Source organism: Canis lupus, chromosome 21 (assembly GCF_003254725.2).
Source record: "Canis lupus dingo isolate Sandy chromosome 21, ASM325472v2, whole genome shotgun sequence".
In the NCBI taxonomy this organism is placed as follows: domain Eukaryota; kingdom Metazoa; phylum Chordata; class Mammalia; order Carnivora; family Canidae; genus Canis; species Canis lupus.
In genome coordinates, this window is record NC_064263.1 from 8,860,407 (window position 1) to 8,873,645 (window position 13,239).

Genomic DNA, 13,239 nt, shown 5'->3' on the forward strand with positions numbered 1-13,239 from the left:
TTCTTTTCAAATTATTATTTTAGTCACAATAAATGCTTTTCAAATGGTCTCATTAAAAAAGATACCACTTGACATATTCCCCTTACAAAACATAAAGTGGATTAAACTTAAAATCTTCTCTTCTGTTTTGTCCATGAACAAGAGACAGGTGACTATTGCCCTAAACTAGGTATCTATAGAATGATTTATATAAGCATATCATTGTCAAAATGTGGAGTTTCCAGAAGCCAGCAGTCTCAAGTTGAATAAAACTTTGATGATGATATTTGTAGTGATATCACTGAAGAAACCTGGTGTTCTTGACTGAAGTATGTCCTCTCAAATTTTATATGTATAATTCCCAACCCTCAGTATCCCAGAATGTAACCATATTTGGAGATGAGGTCTTTAAAGAGGTGGTTAAGACGGCACTTGGGTGGCTCAATCGGTTGAGCATCCGACTCTTGGTTCAGCTCAGGTCATGATCTCAGGGTTGTGGGATCGAAACCCACATGAGGCTCTGTGCTCAGCACAGAGTTGCTTGAGAGATTCTGTCTTTCTCTCCCTCCTCTGCCCCTTCCTCCACATGCGCTCTCTCTCATAAATAAACAAACAAACAAATAAATAAATAAATAATAAAATCTTAAAAATAAAGAAGTGATAAAGTTAAAATGAGGCCTTTAGAGTGGACCTATATCCCCATATGACCAGTGTCCTTATAAGAAGAAGTAGAGGCATCAAGGCTGCACACAGAGAGAAAAGGCTGTGTTTTCACACAGGGAAAGGTGGCCTTCTACAAGGTGGGGAGAGAGGCGTCAGGAGGAAACAAACCTATTAATATCTTGATTTTGGACTTCCAGCCTCCAGAACTATGAGAAAATAAGTTTCTATTGTTTATGCTACCCAGTCTATAGTATTTTGTCATGGTAGCCCTAGCAAATTTGTATACTTGCCTGTCTCTAGAAACTTCAGCCTCATCTTCCACATTATGTGAGACCAGAATTGCAAGAAAGATGAAGAGGAGTGCTCAGACTCCACCTCCTTATTCAGGTTTTACAGTGACAAGTATGACAGGGTGGTAGAGTTGTCTGTGGGGAGCAAGTGTCAAATATCTGAGTGGTCCTTGTGGTTAAACCCAGCTGCGGTCCCTGAAGTAGATGATGTCACAATGTAATTCCAATCCATAGAAATATTTGGGGGTGGGGGTGGGGGGGATTATACAACTTTTGGAATGATCCTTGACTTGGATGTCATTGTAAAGATACTCATGGGCATATGAGTGCATGTATATACATTTGCATATACATTCATACACACAGTTGAGTGCACATAGATGTCCACATTGTTAAGGAAAAATAAAACCTTGCTGCAACATCCTGGAGTCATGAGGCATTATGATCTACCAGAAATAAGAGGAAGCATGAGAAAACTACTGAGATATGTGCCATCAGACTCCTATGTGTCTTTCTCTTTCTTTTTTCACTGACCTAATACTGTTACGCCTGTACAGATGCTATAACAGGCCAGAGATGCTTCTTAGAATTGCAGTGCTATTCTTTTAAAGCCTTAGGAATGATTTGAAGAAGCTTCCTGTGCAGCTTAACATTAAGAAAAACGTCAGTGAGGCTAGGAATTCAAGTAGTTCTCTCTTCCTGGAAAATCTACCCAGTGGCTTGTGAAGCCTACACTTATCTCTCTGCCCAGTCACCAGTGTGGTCATGACCATGATTGGGCCCCAGGCCAGCAGGGAGCTGCTGGTCACAGTGACACTCACTGTCAGTGGGGGAGAGACAGTTGAGTAATCTGAGGTCATGTGGGCCTCTCCATCCAGAGTCTGGCTGGAAGTGCAGCTGGTCCTAGAAAAGAGCATGGCACTTCATCATATGTTTCCCTGCTATTAATGTGGTGAAAAACATAGTCAGCTCCTCTCTTAATTCACAAAAATCACAGGCAGAAACAGTTAATAGAGAATCCACATGTTGGATCATCCGGGCTGAGTGCTAAGGGAAGCCAGAAACAGCTCTGCTTTTCAATTAGGTGAGAATGAATTTGGTCTGAATGGTGTACAAGCTCTCCTTTCTTCCACCCCACACCCATCTGTCCTGCTTCTCTCATTAACATAAGTTTGCAATTAAGGCACAGTGCCTCAAGACACAGGTCCTCCTTCGGCGCTAGGATGTGTCTGTGCCTTTTCCTCCCTTTAAGGAAGTGCTGCTGCCCATCTGAAAAATCCAGAGATAAAGCTGTCAGTTTTAGCACATTAAATCATGAAATGATGAGAACAAAGCCATTAACCAATCCTGAATCCCAATAACAAACCTCCAGAGGGACATTTCCTTGTCAGGATAGCTTTTTCTGAAAGTGTCCACCTTTGAAAATATTTGGCCCTCTTGAAAAATGCATTAAATTTTATTAAGTCTAAATGAAGTTTATTTTACTTTTATGTGTTTTAATCTATATTTTAATGCAATGTGAGTTGTTATTGATGGACACATCTCAGTCCCTTTTGAGTGTGAGCAAATGATGCAGCTTATTGAGCAGTCTTCTTAAGCATTTTCTGTTAAAATGTTGAAGGCATCCAAACCGTAAAACTATCTAGCAGATATTTATGAAGGAGAGGCTCTGTAGCCGAGATGCCCATGCACAGTAGATCTTTTGAGGGATAAATTAAATCAAAAGAGATGAATAAGTGTCTGGTGAAGCTGAAATAAGTGTACAGATGTACAAAGAACAGAAAAAGGTAGAGAGAGAGAAAAGATAAATAAAAGAGATGACAAATTATAGCAGATATGCAAGCAATCTTATTTTGTTTATAAAGAGTCTTGCTTCCAAGAAGTTCAGTTTGAATGTTTGACAAATATCTATAGTATACCTACTAAGTGCCAGGCACGCACTGGACACTTGGGATATAATGATATACTCCCTTGTCTTTGAAGATATCATTACCAAATTAGGGGAGTGGGACTCTGGCTTCACTCTAAAAACTCTGTAACAATTTGAAGAACACTGGGAAAAACGAACTCTAGTGAGGCTTCAAGTTGGGCTCAGGTGCTGGAGGTGTTGGACAAAGGCTTCCCAAATGAGGTCTTAAGGAAAGAAGAAAGAAGAAGATGGGTTTGTGTGGGCAGAAGCCAGGTGGAGAGAATGGAACATGTCTTCAAGGCAGGAAGACCAAAAAGGGTCTGATGATGGAATGCCTCACATGATGGGAGCATGCTGTGATATGTGGTGAAAAGGGAGAAGATGAAGCCCAGGAAGTGGTCCTGGGCTGGCCGGAGCTAAGGCATCTAATGTATCTTACAGTCATGGGGAGCTCATTAGAGTTTTTAAGCAGACATAATCAGCTTTGTTTTCCTGCAAATCCATTCTACTAACCAATGTGGAGGATGGGTGGAAGCAGGCAAGTGGCACCAAGTGGAAGACTTTTCTGTAGTTTGAATCAGGTTAACACTTTTTTTTTTTCTCCCTTTTTCACCAAGCAACATGGGTCTGCAGCTATATGCTCTCTAATCCCTCAGGAAATCATTCTAGGTTCCTACCTTTAGTGTTGACCCTGCCTGCTTGCTCTGGCTCCTGCTTCATTGGTTTAACCTGTGTTTTTTCTGTCCTCAGGACAGCAGCCCTGCAATTCAAGAGGAGAAAAAGATTGGAGAGACATCTTTGAGGCACAGTCCATTAGCTTAGTCCACTTAGTCACACTCAGGAGATTGCTTTGGTAACTTGCATTTATTTTTCTCTTTCCTATTTCTCCTCATCTCTGCCCAAGCTCCTGTAGTTTCCCTATCTGTTCCGATTTAGGGACACTTCTTTTGTCTGGGACTTTTCAGCTATTTCAAGTTCAATCAGTTTGAGAATTCAAGCTTTCACTCCTTCTCCTTCCCCAACCAGTTCTTTCAGGGTTCATATAACGACCATGTTAACATGCTGTTCCCCTAAAGAAGTCTCTGAGTGTAAAAGGAACAAAATCTCATTACCCAAAGCTAAAATGAATATCTACCGGGCACTATTCTAAATGCTTTGCATGGATACATTCATTTAAGCCCACTATATTAAGGACTTCTCTTCTGTCTTTAAAAAACACACCTTATGATACAAGTATTATTGCTCCCATTTCACAGTCAGAAATTGAGAGCCTTTGCAATTTCAAGCAGATGTGAAAGATCTGGTATGATGGGAACTTCCTTTATTTTCCTCAATCCCTCTTCACCCAGCAAACTTCTACTAGAACCATAGATCTATAGAATTCTAGATTCTCAGAATGGGAAGAATTTTACAGGTAATTTTTTTCAGCCCCACTGGCAAAGCACCAGTATGTGTTCTGGGCCTTGGTACATTGATTACTTTACTCCTTCGTTCACTCACTGTGGATGGACCACTGACTCTGTCTAGATACTCACTACAGTGAAGTGTGCTTTGCCTTTACGGTCATCTGTCTAGCATTGGCTTCAATACTTTCAGTGACAGGGAACTCACCACCTCCTGAAACAGACTATTCTGTTATGTATTTAGTTTGTGAGATTTCTTATTTTTGAGCCAAATCCATTCCCCTCCAGCTTCCAGTCACCAGTAACAATTTTACTCTGTGAGACCACATAGAACAAGTTTAATCTTTCTTCCATGTAATAATCCTTTAATTATTTGAAGACTTTTAAAAAATTTCTATCCCCTCTACCAGGTCTTCTCTGATTATACTTCTATAGTCCTTCATGTGGAGAGTTTCAAGTCTCTTTAGGATCTCAGTGACTCTCCTTATGTTGTGCCTATCTAAACATACCCACTTCATCTTCATGAGCCTGTGCACACTGCTCAATGCTCTGCGCAAGCCTCCAAGCCTGTTCTGCTTTAAGAAGGGTAGGAAAGAGTTACTATTACTTCCTTCTTGCCTTATATTAACTCATAACATTTGCAATTAGGTAATTGTGTTGTGTCCATACTCTTAAGCAAGACAGCAAGAGTGGCAAAGTCCATGAAATACATTGTTTTCAGTAGTATCCCCAGCAGAGGGCCTGGTATGTGTAAGTATGCAATTAATGTTCATGGAATGCATGGATAACTTATTGAATGAGTACATTGCTATTAAAATAATGAAAAAGAACATTCTTATTTTTCTAAATAGCACAGAATGAGACTCACCAGGCCAATTGGCCCATTTTCAGGCAAGAAAACAGATCAGAGAAGTCAACGATTTTCTTAAAGTCACACAGCAGAGCTAAGACTAGAACTCAGGCCCACTGACTCCCACTTCAGAGTGACAGGGCAGTTGCAGATGTCAAGAGGGTATGGCAGTAGTGGTCAATACGAGACAGCCATTGTATAACCTCTGAGTGCCAGGCATCTGGTGTCTTCTGGGGTCCTGCGCAAACCACAGTGGAGTAGCCTTTGCCACCCTGCCTCACTTCCAGGTCAGGAGCCTACTCAGTGGGACAGGGCTGTGTTCAAGGAAGCTTTGGGCCTCAGCTGTGTATTCAGGGCTTTTTCAGGGCCCACATAAAGCTCAAATATTGATTTGGCTTCTCTCCTCTAAGATCTCCTAAGCTGCACTGGGAGAGGACTGACAAATAAGAAACAGCCAAGGATGTGCCCAGAGAATTATTCCAGGGAAATGAAATGAAGTGTTGGCAGTACAATGAAATAAATTCTGTTTTTGTTCTGCTCAAGCTCACTGAGAGGAAGGAAGGAAGCTGAGGCCATTATAATTCTTAGAAAACACAGCAAAACTGGATGTCAGTTACTGCTTGCTCCTGTATGCGTTGTTCATAGATGTGTCTGGCCTGATCACAGGAGAATTATGGCTCTCATACCATAAACAGTGCTGATCCATATCCTCCCTTGGAGACTATGAGGGGGATTCTGCAATAGTATTTTATGGCTTGAAACAACGTATAATATAAGTCCCTAATTGGATGGTAATGGTCTCTTCTGTCACCCAGTGCTATAGAAGTGCCAATAACAACACAAAAAATGCTTACCATTGTTAAACTCTGTGGTTTCATTCATTCCTCACAATAGGTATTATCCCCATTTTATAGGTGAGGGATCAAGGTACAGAGAGCCAAGTTTGAAACCAGATCTGCCTAATGCTAAAGCCAGTTTTCTTAACCCTATGCTCAGCACTTATATAACGAGTTAGGAAAATTAATATTAATCTAGGCATGGTTCTCCTGTTTTTGGCAGAGACTTTTTCTTCAGGGCCTTCACACATTGCTATCTTTCTGCCTCAAATGTCCTCACAACACACTCCCAACTTTACCCAGTTTCTCCTCACCTTTCTGGATTCCATGCAAGTGCCTCCTTTTCCAAGAAGCCTTCTCTGCCCCTTGAGGTGAGAGGCCATCTCTTTAAGTTTGTGTGCCTCCAGTAGCTGGAATAAGTAGGTGCTCCTGATGGGTTTCAGTTATCAAATGAAAGACAAGCTCTGGAGCACCTGATAACCAGTAGGGTCATGTTTTCTAATCACATGGTGTTGGGATTGGTTTAAATGACTTCCTCCAGGAATGGAGGTTTTGCTTTTGTCTGTGTCTCCAGCTGAGCACTTGGCAGGAGTAAATATGAAATGATGTAAATGTAAAGCACCCAGAAAAATTCTACCAAAGAAATACTACAATAAACAAAAGACAGAGCTGGGAGGGGATGAAGAAAATCTTTCTAGGTGGCAAAGCATAGCAGGAAGTAGCTGAGACTCTGAGGGAGGGAGACCTGGGTTTAACCCCCAGCTCTGTCACTGCCTGGCACTTGATCTAGCAAGCGAAGGATTATCTCCAAAACTCAGTTTCTTCATCAGAAGACTGGGGAAAATACTAATGTCAACACTGTAGGCCAGCTGTGAGAATTATTTACAGTCCTATGTCTTAGCATGAAGCTCAGCAGAATGTTAGCACCAGCAAATGGTAGCACTTTTTATGTAGCTGCGTACTTCCCTCTTTTCCAACAGATATGTGAAGATCTTGAAAATACATTTTTCTTGAGAAATACTTTGACACTGAGATATGTCCAGAATGTTGCTAATCTGATATGTAGATGAGATGACTAGGTGTCTATGATTCCACATCAATGGTATCTGAAATGCAGGACTCATTTTTCAGTTTGGATTCTAGGCATATGTAATCTTCTTCCACATGCCACTCTTAAGCAGAATCAATCACTTGAACATAGTGCGTTTTATAATTTATATTTTATGGTAATTTTTATATTGCATTTTTCCCCCTATACTGTGAGCTACTTAGGGCAGAAATTGCTTCTAATGTACCTTTCTTTGGGCTTTGTATATAGCACGATGCCAGGCATATAGGAGACACTTTATTTTTAGCACTTAACACAGCTGTTCTTGAAAGTTTGAAAGTTTTGTAAAGTATAATTACATTTAATATATGTCTCTCGTAAGAGGATGTGAGAATCAGAGAGTTAAGATGGGAAAGAAACAGAGAGCAAAGATGAGAAAGATTTAATTATACCTTCAGATACTAGGACCTCTGCAAAAATAGCTCCCCCCCCCCTTGGGACACTGGAGCCAACGACCCCCTCCGTGTCCACTGCTGTTCATACCGTAGCAAGAGCTGTTTCGGGGGTTTGGGTCATAGATGTGACTGGAGGGGGTCCACATCTATGCGGCTCACTTCCCAATATCTCCCCAGTGTCTACCACAGTGCCAGGTATATAGCAAATACTCAGAAGTTACTGATCTTGAATGCTTTCTATCACTTGATAGGGAGAGAAGAGTCATGGGAAAGAATCCCAAAAGAGTCTTTGTTTCCCAGCCCTAGTAAAGTATGCCACTGACCTTCCTTGTAGGTGGTTTTCAGAGTTTATAGTATAGAAGGATCATGTGGAAAATATGTCAGGATGTATTTGGAGGTGGTGGTGAGGATGGAGGAGACAAAGTGCTGAGAGAAATCCTAGTCTGCAGGAGTGTGCAGGCCATTTTAAGGTAATGCTAACAAAGCAGCAGAGGCCAAATGTGTTCAGCAGACTTATGACAGGGCCTCCAGGGTGACAGTGTCAGAATCCAGGAGGGGCAGAAACATCAGGGCAGCCTATTAACATGATGTGGGTCCTAATCATGGGATTGGACATGAGGGAGAAACTTGAGTTCCTGGATTACAGGTTGACTAGAACAAAGTAGGACACTTGTCCTTGGAGCACTGGGGTGCCAAGAATGTGAGTGAGACCAAGTTCAGAAACAGGAGTTAGCACTTGGGATGGGGACTGACGTGCTGCAGTTTTTGTGTACGACACAGACACAGCTCAAGCATCTGCCCGTGGAAACTGGCCTCTTGCATTATAGTCATCATGCTGCATTGCAGTGGTCTGCTTATATTTCTGTCTCCTTCACTAAATGGTGAGCAACTTGAGAGCATGGGCCCTGTGTTCTTATTATTAATTATTATTATTATTACTAGTATTGTTTTTATATCTTCATGTCTCCAATACTTAGCTCAGAGCCTGGCCTGTGATATCTATTCCTTAAGTGTTTACTGAATGATGGCATGAGTATATGGATGGGTGGATTTATGAATGATTTATTTTCCTTCTATCCTTTGGCCCCACATCAGGAGAGAGGTGTTTAAATCCTCCTGGAGCTGAAGCAATGTGCATGTGGGAATTAAGTGGTCTCAGCTGTGGGGAGAAGCAAACCAAAGAGGTAGGGACCAGAAAAAGAAAAACTTTGAATAACTAGTCCTTAGTCATTGACCTTGGTTTGGCTGAATCAATCATTCTCGTCGTTTTTTTTTGTTTTGTTTTGTTTTGTTTTGTTTTAATCACATCAGCTTATCAGAAAGGTGGAGAAGGTGGGAAATAGGGAGAAAAAGTTTACCTTGATAGTATATTTTATGCAGTTGTTTTAGTCACATTTTCAAATTTAAACCTTATGAGATTCTTATAATTCAAGATTTATGATTGCCCCTTTAAAGATTCAGAAACTGAGTAATTTGCTTAAGGCCACAGTGCTACTTGAGGGCTGTGTAGAACTGGAGGCACTCTCTAGTGCTTACTTTCATTTAGTGCTTACATTTCATTGAGGATAGGAGAAGAATATTATGAATGCATTGGATGCCAAGGGAGAGGGGGGTCTGAACTCCTATTTCACTCCACTACCCTTGAAATAGGGCCACCAAGACATGGAAAAACCACTTAGAACAGATTTCATAAATCCTCAATTTATTTTTAATGTTCTATCATATCAATTAATTATTAGCCACAGGAAAGTGATATTCATTCAGTTAATAATGGACATTTTGGGGGCACATATATTCTGTGGCACTTGGTATCAGCAACACAAGAATAATAAAAATACAGCTATCTTTTGTTGAGTAACTAGAAATGTGCTAACACTTCCCACCTATTCTCCTAATTCCTCCTTGCATGAACTCTAAGAAGTAGATATCACCATCTCTCAATTGACAGGTGGAGGAAAGAAGGCTCAAAAGGTTAACTAAATTAACTCTATCGATATCAAGTTCTGACCTTGGATGATTCTTTCTGACTTTAACACCCATATTCTTCTTATTAGAGCATACATGTATCAGAGGTTCATAACCCATTCAGGGACTGTAAATGTATAATTAAATATAATAAATGATATAAGTGCTTTAATAGAAGTTACACAGCTCTGGTGGGGCTAATTAACTCTTTAACCAGAGAAGGCAGCAACGGTTCAAATTGTGTGGAGGTGATGTTCAAATTGTGCCTTAAATGAGGTATAGTTTATATCTGAGACTAAGTAACATTGTGTGTCAGTGATAGGTCAATTTAAAAAATGAGGAATAGGGGCACCTGGGAAGCTCAGTCAGTTAAGCAATTGGCTCTTGTCTTTGGCTCCGATTGCGGTCTCTGTATCATGATATGGAGCCCCAATTGGGCTCCATGCATGGCAGGGAGTCTGCTTGAGATTCTCTCTCCCTCTCCCTCTTCTTCTCCCTCTGTCTCTCCCTCCTACTCACTTTCTCTCTCAAAATAAATAAATCTTTGGGAGAAAAAAGGAATAGTTTGTAAAGAAAGTACTCATCTGCTTTGTGTATTAAAATAACTTTAATTCTCAGCAAATAACAGGTGGGCAGAAAAATGTGTTCTGTGTGTGCAGCTTCTTTTAGCTATAGTAGTGCCCATCACCTCCTATACTTCCCTGGGACCTGCCTTATTTCGACAATACCGTTGGCTGCTATGCCTGGGTTCATTTTCATGGTTAAACTGATGGACCGTCTGATGGTCCATCTGTTGCCAATGAAAAGTATAAGTATTCTCATGCAAACCTTGAATAAAGGACTGTAACACAGTTCCAGTAAAGCTGTCAAACATCTCTTCTGAAGGGCAGAGTACATTTTTAGAGTTGTCTTTATGGGACCATGTTACTCACTCAGGGCTATGGCGCATTCAAGAATGTTTACAGAGATTCCCTGCTGGTACTGCAGGAGTTTGTGCGTAGATCTAAGTAATAAATGGGCAGTCATTACACATATGAGGGAGACATTTAGTATCCTACAGCGGGATTTATAAATAACTCTTCAAACAGCACAATCATCACAAGTTTATTTCCTCTTCCTTTCTGTTGTATCTTTTCACTAATCTCTCTTCTTCTAGGTTACCAAAACACATTTTCAAGTTTCCTTTCCTCAATTTTTTTTTCCTAAACATTGTCCCAGACAGCATGGTAGTTGTCTGTCCTGGACTTCTTGAAGGTGGTCTGTTGTGTTGGCTCAGGGTTCTGGAGCTCTAAAGCCTGATTTGAATTATAGCTCCACAGCTTACCACCCCACAAACTCTTTAATGTTAACTTCCCCATCTGTAAGATGGGGTGATGATAGCACTGATCTCACTGAGTAGGTGTAATATCAAATGAGATGATGCTTGTAGGAGACGTTTCTGGTACATAGGGAGATCCTCAGAAAACGTTAGCTATAATAATGTTTTCTAGCACATTTCTTGGCACATAGAAGATGCTTGAATATGTTTATTCAATGACAAAAGAAGACACAAGTCATGGGAAAAATGACTGGCTTCTTTAAGGACCCAGATTTTGTGGCAGAGCTGAACCATGATCTACCTACCTCTTTTAAACCAAGGGCATTTCTTTTTCTAGAAGGTTTTCTTCCTTTAAAAATACCCTCTCCATATTTTAATCTTTGAAAAGAGGTTTGTATTATTTCTATTTATTTATATTTGTAAATGTCTTCTACTTCCAAAAAACTGTTTCATGAAAAGCCATCCAATATACTATTGTTTGTCACTTAAAAGATATGAAAAAATAATAAAGTGAGAGGGGATAGGGAGTTAGATCCAAAGCTATGAATTGAAGCCAGAGACAGAGGATTGAGCTCTGTGTTTGGTTCTGTGCTTCCTGGCAGTCAGGTGCATGCCCATGTGTGCCCACAGAAGGTTCTGGATTTGGAGCCTCAGAGATCTATATGGAACTCCCCCTTATAATTCTGGTGAGTTCTCCCTTGCTGCAATGTCTACATTCTCTCTTGAAATGTTTAACACAATGAGCAGCTATTAGACAGTCTTTCAAGTACTGAGACCTTGGTAAGCAGCAATAAATATAGATCAGCATATTTAGTGTTCACCCAAGGAGCTTGTGAGTGAATGTGCACTTGGTTCACAGTACCATGAGCCCGTGTTCCTTCCAGCTGCTCAGGCAAAAGGTCAAGTTGGAGAGTAGTCTGAGTCTGATTTTTGAGCTGGACATTTCCTTTAGACAGGCTGCAGATGGCCTGTGGTTTAGCCTGTCAGATCAATCACTGCTTACACTTTACAAAACGATGGTCCAACCGAGGACACCTGTATTACCATACATACTTTATAACTACAATTCGCCCTCCAGGCTTCAACATGATCACAGATAATTAGAAGCTAGCTGGGCAGTAGGCATATCCTGTGATTCAGTTATGTGTCCTGCCAACTGCAAAGTGGACTTCCTTAACTTCAAGCCAATGCCTAGAGTATTAATTGGTATTGCCCAAGAAGTAAGGGAATCTCTAGCCACTGAGAAGAAGAACATGCATTTTCCATTTTAAATGACATGAAGAAAAAATGCTGTATTGGTGAATAATCTCTTGTTCTGGATGATAGGTGGAGAAATTATTCAGAATCCAAAAAATGCAGCCTAATGTCAGTAAGCTGTTCTTTTTTATTACATCTTCACAGAACCACTCTTTCAAATATTGTGGTTAATATTTGCTTCTGAATGCTTCTGAAACAACAGTACTTTCAAAAGCTGAAAACATCAATCATACATACATCCATCTATCCAGTGATCCATTCATGCAACAAAGATTTACTTCCATCTACTACTATATGGGGAAGAGTTTGATAGCCATCCTAGGCATATAGAGTTGAAACATCATGGTCCCTAAAGTCAAAGAGCCCCAAGAAAGGAAATATAAACTCTTTAGGTTGAAAGGAAGTTTAAATTTATGTGGTCTAACTATCAAGAAGTCTGGTAGGGCAAATTTGATTTGCAGAGAAATTATTACTTTTAAAGGCTAAGGAATAATAAAGTGCTAGGAGTCATAAAATTGAATTGCTATGGATTCTCAGGTTGTGTAAAGACTATTTTGAGCTGGAGGCTACCATGGAAGGCTTCATGCAGGAAGTGGTATTTATTTGGGTCTTAAGAGGTGAGCTGACTGGTGGTCACAAAAGATGTGTCTATGTGTAGATCCCTAGAACCTTTGTATATTACTTTATATGTTACAAGAATAAGCATTAATTTATATGGCAAAAGATGTTATGTGAGTTGAAATATTTTGAGAGAAGGACCTTACCCAACTTCCCCTGGATTATCAAGGTGGGACCTGTTCAATCCAATTACAAGTATCCTTATAAGAATGAGACAGAGGAAAATTTGACAGACAGAAGAGAAAGAGGCAATCTGACCATGGAAGCAGATATTGGAGCGATGTGGACCTAAAAAAAAAAATGTGGACAGCCATAGAAGCTGAGGAGGGTCCCTGGCCAGTTCCAGAAGGAGTAAAGCCCCGCTGACCCCTTGATTTTAAACTTCTTGCCTTCAGAACTATGACAGAATAATTTCTGTTGTTTTAAGCAACCTTTTTTGTGGTAATTTGTTATAGCAACTTGTTATAGAAGTTATAGAAAACCAATACAGATAAGTAGGATTTTAATACATGCCATCAGAGTAAAAGGGCACCAGAGTGGAGGGAATCAGAGTGAAATATGCCCAACGTCACAAAGGTAAGAAGTATTTAAGCTGAAATTCTGATCTCCTCTTTCTCCTGGTGCCTAAGCCTCTGTGCCGTCTGTACT

The 13,239-nt window shown here is 40.4% G+C and overlaps 1 long non-coding RNA gene across 1 annotated transcript in view; it reads left to right on the top strand.

Moving 5' to 3' along the window:
* The first annotated feature begins 3,590 nt into the window (after nucleotides 1–3,590).
* Nucleotides 3,591–13,239, top strand: part of LOC112641964 (uncharacterized) — a 34,048-nt gene continuing 24,399 nt past the window's right edge. The window contains exon 1 of the long non-coding RNA XR_003124906.3: nucleotides 3,591–3,694. This is a non-coding gene — a long non-coding RNA (uncharacterized LOC112641964). The remainder of the gene's footprint in view (nucleotides 3,695–13,239) is intronic.